Here is a 10,892-nt window from a genome sequence, read left to right on the forward strand (position 1 = left end):
AGCCTTGTCAAGACAAGGCCTCAAAAAATTGGTTTAAGACTCAGAGTTGTTCCTCTCCACGGAAATCTTTAGTAAAAGGCGAAAGATTTATACGATCTGAAGAGAAACCAGAGTATACAGCCGACTTACTCAATACATTCCTAGAGTAACAGAACCTCCTAGTTTACTGATGGTCACTTATAAATTTAAATTTCCGTTTCCTACAGGAATTTCTTCATGATCTTTTGAAATAATATTTTCTTTTTAGTTTTTAAAGCTTTCAGTAATGGAAGTATTTTTTTTCCACAAAAATATTTGCATTAGCTGCGGTGTGTTATGGGTATGTAAATGAGAAGAGTAATCGCCCTAGTGATTGGCTCTTTTCCCGGGGGCTTCCTACAGGGGGCGGGGCGGAGGTTTGCACCTCCTTCTCACCCGGAGCGGCCAGGTTTGTACCTCTGTACACTGGAATTTGAACTTGGTTTCTTTTAAATAAAGGAGGTTTCCAATGGATTAGACGGCGAGGAACTGTAAAGGACGAAGAAATAACATAATTGGTAGACTCCCTGTTCTGAGGGGTGGGATTGGCACAGGAGCACAGAGGATTTCAAAGGTATTGGCAATGTACTCGCTCTGCTCTTACTGAGAACAGTAGTTTCTGTAGTGAAACCAACGTAGATGAAACCGTGCATACTCACAGTACAGATTGGGGGAAATGAAGTTTACCATTTCTTAATTAATGTGGCTGATCATTTCTGTACCAACTCTACGTGCTAAACGAAGGTACTTTCCCCACCGTTGATATATGAATCGTGTGTGTGTGTGTGTGTGTGTGTGTGTGTGTGCGCGCGCGCGCGCGCGCCGTGGCGCGCTGGCAAGCTGGCAACTGTGAGCTGACCCAGATGAGTGCTGGGAAATGAACTCAGGTCTTCAGGAAGAGCAGCAAGCACTCTGTTGGTGGTGGTGGTGGTGGTGGTGGTGATTTTTCAAGACAGGGTTTCTCTGTGTGGCCCTAGCTTTTGGAATTCGCTCTGTGGAACAGGCTGGTCTGAAACCTTGAGCTCTACCTGCCTCTGTTTCCCGAGTGCTGGGATTAAAGGTGTGTTCCACCAGGCCCCACTTATAAAATAATTTTAAAAAAGACTTTTGGGTTGAGATTTAGCTCAGTGGTAGAGCACTTGCCTAGCGCGCAAAGGCCCTGGGTTCTCCCCAGCTCCGTTCTTGTCTTGATATCTTGCAGTGTTTGTGGATAGTATAGAAATTTATTTTTAATTGCATTTATTTATTTTAAGTTGTGTGTCTGTATGTGTCTGTATGTGTCTGTATGGGTATATGTACCACATGTGTGCAAGTGAATGCTTTGGAAGGCCAGAAGAAGGCTTCAGAAGCCTCGGGAATGAAGTTACAGGCTACTATGAGCTGTGGATGGCTAACAACTGCCTATAACTCCAGTCCTAGAGGGATTGGATGCCTCCAGCCTCACTGGCCATTTACAATCATAAACACATGCGTACATATAATTTGAAATAATAAATATATATGTATGTAGTTTTTAATTTAATTAAAAAATGTTCTTGAGACACGGTCTCTTTGTGCATCCCTGACTGTCGATCCTGGACTCTCATAGATCTGGTTACCTTGGAATTCATAGAGATCCACTGCCTTTGCCTCCCAAGTGCTAGAATCAACGGCGTGGGCTATCACCGCGGCTAACAGTAGTTTGTTTTTTTTTTTTTTTCTTTTTTTTTTTTTTTTTTGGAGCTGAGGACCCAACCCAGGGCCTTGCACTTCCTAGGCAAGCGCTCTACCACTGAGCTAAATCCCCAACCCAACAGTAGTTTTTTTTTGTTTTGTTTTGTTTTTAAAAGATTTATTTATTATATATGATTACACTGTAGCTGTCTTCAGACACACCAGAAGAGGGCATCAGATTTCATTACCATGTGGTTGCTGGGATTTGAACTCAGGACCTCTGAAAGAGCAGTCAGTGCTCTTAACCACTGAGCCATCTCTCCAGCCCCCAACAGAAGTTTTTAACATGTTAGCTTACTCGTGTATCCGAAAGAATCCTGTTCTCTGGTCTGGGAACACAGCTCAGCCAGTACAGTGTTTAACATGCACAAAGCCCTGAGTTTTGATTGTCAGCACTTCATAAAACGGCACCTTGTAAAATTAAATATTTTTTTTTCTTTTTTTCGGAGCTGGGGACTGAACCCAGGGCCTTGCGCTTGCTAGGCAAGTGCTCTACCACTGAGCTAAATCTCCAACCCCAAAATTAAATATTTTAAATATACATGCATGCAGTGAATTACTCCGGCAGCTGGATTTCTTTACTCTTGCTAGTCCCCGGTAACCACACAGAGAAACCGAGATATTTCAAGCTGCACCTCAATTGTTGGATAATATTGGTTTATATTAACCCCTTTGCTAATCAGGCTGCTGTGTTGGAAGCTCCCGCCCTACCCTCTGATCTGCCCAGCCATTGAGAAGTCAGCACATATTGACAAGTGTACAAAAGCATTAAAGCTACAGCCCTTGGTGGAAGACACTTACAATCTTAGCACTTGGGAAGTACAGGAGGCAGAAAAGTCAGAAGTTCAAGGGCATCCTCAGCTTCATAGGGAGTTGGAGACCAGCCTGGGCTATGTGAGATCCTGTCTCCCAAAAAAGTGAGGGGAGGCTGGGAAATGGCTCCTTGGATGAGACCACTAGACCTGATGAACTGAGTCCAATCTCCAGAACTGACGCGGGGGAGTTATCTCTGACCTTCAGGTGCGGCGCGCGCGCACACGCGCGCGCGCACACACACACACACACACACACACACACTCGTGTAGTTTTAAAAGGAGCTTTACCTTGGCATATGAGGTTCAGATTTGGAGATAAGAAAGTGCTGATAAAATCAAAGGCTCCATAGTATCCGGTGTTAAACTGCCACGGCCCATTTCCTGTTTGACATGTGTTGAGGGATCTCTAGGGATCAAGACTGTTGTCTTAGAGGGCAGTCTTCCTGGTTTTGATAGTTCTTGACCCTCAGCCAGCAAGAAATGTCGACGAGATCCTGGAGCGAGCGGCTTCTTTCCCTTCGGTGTCTCCTGAACTTTCCCTGTCGTTTTTTCCCGCCTTGTGTATGTTATCTACTTTACCTTGTAGTTTAACCCACTTGAGTGATTGCTTTCGGGTCACCATTAAGAACCAAATTTACCGGGGTTGGGGATTTAGCTCAGAGGTAGAGCGCTTGTCTAGGGAAGCGCAAGGCCCTGGGTTCGATCCCCAGCTCGAAAAAAAAAGAACCAAAAAAAAAAAAAAAAAAAAAAAAAGAACCAAATTTACCGCAGAGCAGCTAGGTTCTGCTGGCAGGGAGCCTGCGCAAGTGCGTGAGGCCTAATGAGTGGCTGCCCTGCTTGCTGCTGCCTCCCCGCTCTTAGTAACTTACTCAGCACCAGGATGGAGCTGGCGCCTGGTGACCGCCAAGCAAGCGCTTTGTGCTGAGCAGCCCTTCCTAGGGAGTCTTTAATGTCCCTGTATTTTCATTCTGCTCCAAGCTGCTCAAGGTTTCTGGGAAGAATTGTTTTAATGAAGCCTCTTTCTGTTTATAGGTTTCTGGATATGAAGACGATCATTGGTTTTCTGTTTTTACCTTTTTTTTTAGACAGGAACTTACTCTGTAGCCCTTGGGGCCTAGAATTCTCCATGTAGACCAGGCTGGCCTTGAATACATAGAGATGCACCTGCCTCTGCCTCCCACGCGCTGGAATTAATGGTGTGCACTCTAACGCTGTTTTGTTGTTGTTTTGGGGACAAGGTCTTATGTAGACCAGGACAACACTGGACTCCTGATCATCACGCTTCCACGATGGGTTGCTGCAGGTGGTGCCGTTATGGCCAGATTAAAGTTTTAAGTGGGTGGTCTGCCTTGGCTTTGAGGTAGAAGTTGGAGTATAGTCCTTTTTTTTTTCCTAGAACAAACAGTAAAATTTGGGAGTTATTCTGAGGTGGTTAGTAATAGTAATCTTTCCAAGGAAATGGCTCTTTTATTTCCTTTAGGATTTCCCCCAGTTGTTGTGTGAGTGTATTATGTGTGTACTTGCGTATGGGCAAACATGTGCCTTAGCATGTGTGTAGAGGTCAGTGGATGACTGTCAGGCACTGCCCCCCCCAACCCCCATGGGTTCTAGGAGTGGAACCCAGGTCATCTGGCTTTCACTTCAAGTCTTTGTACATGCTGAGCCATCTTGGTTTGGGGGGAGATGATTTTTTGTTTTTTGTTTATTTTTTACACTCTCCTCTTTCTCTTCTTTTGATGTTTGTTTGTTTTTATTGTTTTTATTAAGTTAATAAATTTTTTTTAAAAAGATTTATTTATTTATTTCATATATATGAGTACATATAGAGGGCATCAGATCTCATCACAGATGGTTATGAGCCACTATGTGTTTGCTGGGAATTGAACTCAGGACCTCTGGAAGAGCAGTCAGTGCTCTTAACCACTGAGCCATCTCTCCAGCCCAATACATTCTTATTTAAGGGACTTGATTCCTTTGCTGTCCTTCCAGATCATCTGAAAATAGCCCTTTCTCAAAGGTCATCCAGTTGTGCTTTTCAGTCCCCCCCCCTTTTTTTTTAATCTGTCCTTGGTTTAAAGACACAGTCATTGACAACTTCTAAGTTCTTAACCAGAAGATTTGAGGATTTCTTCAATTTACTCTAGGGACCCTTCTCCAATTAGCTTTATAAACCACTTCAAGGTAGGCTTCACTTGTGACACCAAGTTGCTCGGCCCTCCCCGGCACACCTACATCCAAAAATAGATATATATGAAATAAACGGTATCATTAGAAATACCAGGTTTGGTCTGGAGAGATGGCTCAGTGGTTAAAGAGCACTGACTGCTCTTCCAGATGTCCTGAGTTCAAATCCCAGCAACCACATGGTGGCTCACAACCATCGGTAATGAGATCTGTTGCCCTCTGCTGGTGTGTCTGAAGACAGCTACAGTTACTTATATATAATAAATAAATATTTAAAAAAAAAAATATGCACCAGGCCAGATAGTGAATTTCATGCACAAAGCTTTTTTTTTTTTTTTTTTTTTTTTGGTTTTTTTTTCGAAACTGGGGACAATGGGCCAGATAGGAATTTCCATGAGCGCAAATCCCCAACCCCGTCTTTTTGAACACCCAATAAGAAAGATTGTTTTTTGAGATAGGCCCTGGCTGTCCTAGAACTCACTACATAGACCAAGCTGGCCTCCAACTCACAGAGATCTGCCTGTCTCTGCTGTTTGTTCCTTTTTTTTTTTTTTTTTTTGATTTTTTTTTTTCTGTCTTAGATAGGTTTCACTGCTATGAAGAAACACCATCACCAAGGCAACTCTTATAAAGGCAAATACGTAATTGCGCCTGGCTCACAGTGTCAGAAGTTCAGTCCATTCTCATCATGGTGGGAAGTATGGTAGCACACAGGCAGACGTGGTGCTGGAGAAGCCAAGATTTCTACATATTGATCCAAAGGCAGCAAAGAGGAGACTGTCTTCTGCAGATAACCTGAAGAGCGGTCTTTTCTGAAGGCAGCCAGGAGGCGGCGCTCTTCTGAACTGGGTGGAGCCGAGCACTAGGAGACCTTAAAGCCCGCCTACGCAGTGACACACTTCCTCCAACGAGGCCACACCCCCTAACAGTGCCATTCCCATGGCCAAGCATTTAAACACATGAATTTATGGGGCCAAACGTATTCAAACCAGCACAGCTTTTATCTTTGACTTATATGCATGTGTGTTGAGTGTCAGCTATGTGTTCTCAAGCCCACAAACGCTCCCGTCAGATCCAGGGAGCTGGAGTTTCAAGCAGCTGTGAGCTGTCTGATGTGGATGCGGAGAAGCAAATTCAGGTCCTCTGGAAGCAAGTGGCCTTGATGCTGGACCATCTCTCTCTAGCCCCGCTTCTGAATTCGCTTATGCCTTGCCATGTAGGGTTATGGGGGGTGGGGTCCTATGTCCGCTCTGCCACAGGGCACAAACGCTCAGGGATGCAGGGTGCAGAAAGTTTACTGCGCTTACCTGTGCCGTCACAGGGCGGGTATTGAGCTGGAGGGAAGCCACTGGACACCCCTCCAGGAGTGGAGAAGCAGTCTGAGGCACAGGACACAGCTGGAGCTGGCTTGGGGGTCCCTGGGCCTGCAAAGAGGCCGGGGCCATCTGGTTCTCAGGCTCTTGGACATCCAGGCACCACTGGAAGCCACAGAAGAGCTGAGAACAGAGTGGAGGCCCACAAGACTGGATCTAGCCCGGAGCCGAGGGAGAAGTGGGGGAGCTTTAGCTCGTCCCTCAGGGGAGAGTCTTTGGCTTGACAGTGGTGGGCTGCAGGCTTGGTTTGGTTGTGGCCATGCCTGGGAGCACAGAGAGGCCTTCCACGGGAGATTAGATGGCGGCTCTGTAGGCGAAGTCCTTCTCTGTGGCTCCCCACGGCGGATCCCGATGAAAAGAGACAGCCCATGGTTTTAAGACATTTATTGTTGTGGCAGGAAGTGGATGAGTAAAACCTTACCCCACTTCACAGTGTGGGCCTGAGATTACCTTTTGCAGGGAGGAGTTGATGGGAAGGAAAGTTCATTGGCTAAGCCTCCAGACCTTTAGGTACCTCATTGTATTGGAGATCTGTTTTGAGCCTCTGTGACCTTTGGTCACACCCTCTACCTGTGGAGGGGCTTGGGGTGTTGCCCTTATGTGACTGATGGCCACAAATCTGTGGAGGGCTGTGGCTAGTGACAGGGACCTGGTACCCCAGGAGTCAGGCAAAGTTCCTACCATCCCTTCAGGGTCACTGGGGCCTTAGCTCAACCAGGAACCAGGGTGTCTTTCACGGTTCCACAATACCATGTCTGTACTCGGTTTTCTGATCTTGTTTTTATTTAATTCCTTATGTTTTCATTGGCTTTCTTCTGTTTTTCCTTCTTTACTCTTGAAGCTGGATGACTGCCTGTTGTTATCATTATATGGTGTTAAGTTGACCCAGGGTCTTCTGCACGAAAGGTGAATGGTAAGTCCTATATCCCAGTTGTAGCCCTAAGCTGAAGAGAGAAAACCAATGATATTTACAGGAGTTAGGGAGATGGGGTGGTGGGTAAGAGTGCTCTCTGTATAAGCATGAAGATCTGAGTTCGAATCCCAGCACCTATGTAAAATGTGGGTTGTGGGTATGGGAATAATTCCAGCACCATGGGGGTCTGCTGGTTGCCAGCCAAGTTCCAGGCCCAGCGAGAAACCCTGCCTCGAGGGGAAGAGGTGATGTGTAATAGAGCAGGGCGTCTGTCGCTCTCTGGTCTTTGTGCATGCACATGGCTACATGCATACACCACACACCCATGCACACTCCACACAATCTACACTCTCTAGAAATAGTCCTAAGGACACGCAGCAATCATTAAAGGACGTACTAAAAGCTGGGCATGGTGACTCACATTTGTAACTGCAACATTCAGGAGACTGGGGCAGAAGGATTGCTTTCGATTCCAAAGTATCTTATATTTTATTTTATTGTTTTTCTTTCTTTCTTTCTTTCTTTCTTCCTTCCTTTCTTTCTTTCTTTCTTTTTTTTTCCAGAGCTGAGGACTGAACCCAGGGTCTTACAAGCGCTCTACCACTGAGCTAAATCCCCAACCCCATATTTTATTTTTAATTATGTGTGAGCACACATGAATGCATAAAATGAGCACCGTTTTTAAAAGACACGTTTTTATTTGTGTCCGGGCATTCGTAGAGGGCAGAGCAGGGCATCAGATCCCTCTGAGCTGGAGTTATAGATGTTTGCAGGATCTCAGCTTGTTACTTTTTTTCTTTTTTTTTTTTTTTTCGGAGCTGGGGACCGAACCCAGGGCCTTGAGCTTCCTAGGCAAGCGCTCTACCACTGAGCTAAATCCCCAACCCTCAGCTTGTTACTTGGGTGCTTGGATCTGAGTTCCTCACGATCTCACATCAGGTGCTCTAACCACTGGACAACCCTCCCAGCTCCCCTACTAGAACGTTTCTTACAGAGTGAGAGTGACGCTCAGAAAAAAAAGCTCACCATTGTCCTCACCCCATCTCCATAGTCCTGGGCCAGAGACTTTACCTGCAGGGAGAAGACGAATGGTCTCCCAAAGGAATGGGCTTCATTTGTAACAGAGCATAGAGAGGCCTCATGCAAGCAGATTGGGATGTTGTGTAGCTCAATGGTAGAGCACTTCTCCAGTGTGAGCGTGGCTCTGGGCTTAATCCCTACCTAGGCAAATAACAACAACAATAAAAACAACAACAACAACACCTAGGTAAAGTGGAGCGATCCTGGCTGTTGTATGGAAGGGCAATTGGGAGACTGGCAATCTTACTGGGTTTATGGGCTAATCTGTAGGCTGGGCATATTTCCAGGAGAGTAAACAGCTGGAGTCACAACATATGAACACCACCTCAGGGAACTATTCCTTCCCAGGAGCCTAGACAACTGAGCATCGTACAGTGCCGAGTGGGTTTTAACGTCTGGATGTTGTCGGGGACAAAAACAAATGAAAGGTCTGCAAAGACACTGTCAGCATTTGTGAGGCTGAGACAGGAGGATGGCTGCATGCTTGAGGCCCCAGCACCTGTGAAGCTGAGGCAGGAGGACTGCCGCACATTTGAGGCCAGCCTTTTTTTTGAGTTTGAGTTCCAGGCCAGCCTGTGCAAAACGAAACCCTGTCTCATAAAACCCAAAACCCTGTAACAAAACCAAACAAATAAACAAAACAAACAAACAAACAAACAAACAAAAAGCCCAAAATCAAGCCAGGTGTGGTGGCATATGCTTTTAATCCCAGTACTCAGGAAGTAGAGGCAGGGGGATCCCAATGAGTTTATGAACAGCCTGATCTACATGGTAAGGTCCAGCCCAATCAGGGCTATATAGTGAGAACTTTTCTAAGCAACAATAAACCACAACCAACCAACTAACAACCAACTAACCAACCAAACAAACAAGAAACCCCCACTGTTATGCCATTACTGTGGGTATACTCCTTGCAGTCGTGGTGAGCATACACCTGCAGTCACTGTGGATGTACCCCTTTCTGTGTGATAAGAGTGGCAACTTCAGAGGCTCTGAAGGGATGAGATGGACTCGATTCCCTCTACTGACATTACTAAATAAACAAACAAACAGGCAGACAGTAATCACACACCCCAGAAATGGGAGGACAAGCAATAGTCTATCCTCTAAAATGCCCTTTCTCTAGAACAACAGAAATGAGGGCACAGAAGCAGGAGAATAGGACTCTCTGTGAAGAGCAAACAGAAGGGGTAGCAGGACTGACTGCAGAGTGCACAGAGGTCACTCTCATGAATAAGGAGCCAAAAGAGTATGATTAAAGAAGGGCAGGACTGCCAAAGGAGAATGTCACATCAAATACGGCATATCACAGAAGAAAGAAACTGTGTTGTTTTGTCTGAGGTCAGCATGGGCTACAGAGTAAGACCGCAGAGAAAATAAGGGAAGATTCCATACATTTTGTTGTTGTTGTTATTGCCAGTTGTTGTGGTACTGTGGCATGGAGAATGCCTTTACTTCCAGCACAAAAACAAACAAACAAACAAAAAACGGCGACAAAAATAAGTCTGCTAGGTTTCCAGGAAGCCCAATGAACTTCAAGTAACATCAATGCAAAAGTTTATAAAGAGAAACAACACAGCAAAAATATGGAGAGCCAAAGACCAGGAGGGAATCTTTTAAATTTAAATTTTATTATTATCTTTTTTATTTGTTTGTTTTTCAACACAGGGTAGCCTTGGCTGTCCTAGAATCTGCTCTGTAGATCAGGCTGGCCTCAAACTCACAGAGATCAACCTGCCTCTGCCTCTTGAGTACTGGATGAATAAATTTTAAAGATTTATTTCTTAATTTTTTTTTTGGTAAAGTTTATTTTGTTTTGTGATTTTTGTTTACCTTTTTTTTGAGACAGGGTTTCTCTGTGTAGCCTTGGCTGTCCTGGAACTTGATCTGTAGACTTGAACTCAGAGATCTGCCTGCCTCTGCTGGGACTAAAAGTGTGTACCATCACCTCTCATATGTGAGGTTTTTAAAGGGGGCCTTTTGGTCTAACAATTTACCACAGGCTTAGAGTTCTGTGATCAATAGGCCAAATACCTAGTGAGGTCTTGAGGAGGAAGAAGTAAAGGGAATCTGTTCTTACATTTATTTATTTTGTGTACATTCACATGTGGGCACACTTGAGCCTTGGGCATGTGCTGGAATCCGTTAGCTCCTAACATGTGGGATCCCGGGATCGAACTCAGGTCGTGAGGACTGACAGCAAGTGCCTTTACCCATCCGGTTGTCCAGTCGCTGAGTCATCTTGGGGTCAGGTCTTTTCCCTTCCGCAGGGTTAGGTCATTGTTCTCTCAGTACATGTTTTCCCGACTTCCTGTTAGAGGCCTTCGAAGGAGGAGGATCCTGGGAAATCTGAGGTCAGACATTTGAGCAATTCAGAGAATTCCGGAGGCTGTAAGGTAGAGAGAAAGGACTTTGGGTCAGCTACAATGTCTTGAGGAAGTATTGTGTCACTCGGACCCTCAGTTTTCCCTGGGTGTCAAGTGGCTCCTTCTGTGCAACGTGTCAGCTCCAGAGGAAACCGACTTATTCAACAGGTGGCAATTCCCAAGGTGAGAAAAGCAGACTCAACCGGAACAGCCAGGACAAAGACAATTCCCCGGGGCGGATCCCGGATCGGTTTCCTCCTAGGGCTGTGGCGAGGATGATTAGCAGCGGCACGGGCACCTTCAGCAGGCACCCTGGGCAGCTGGAATCCTCGGGGACCTGTGGGCCGGCGCGAGCGGAGCTAGGGCGCGGGAAGGGGCGGGCCTGGGCCCGGTGGGCGGAGCGGCGTGAGAGCGGCGGGCCGGGAGGTAG

At 45.9% G+C, this 10,892-nt stretch overlaps 1 non-coding gene across 1 annotated transcript; it reads right to left on the reverse strand.

The window, feature by feature from the left end:
• On the reverse strand, positions 1 to 116 carry LOC116908454. Its single transcript, XR_004388972.1, has one exon. It is a non-coding gene; the product is annotated as a U5 spliceosomal RNA (small nuclear RNA).
• Between the last annotated feature and the right edge of the window lie 10,776 nt (positions 117 to 10,892).

Source organism: Rattus rattus, chromosome 8 (assembly GCF_011064425.1).
Source record: "Rattus rattus isolate New Zealand chromosome 8, Rrattus_CSIRO_v1, whole genome shotgun sequence".
Taxonomy (NCBI): domain Eukaryota; kingdom Metazoa; phylum Chordata; class Mammalia; order Rodentia; family Muridae; genus Rattus; species Rattus rattus.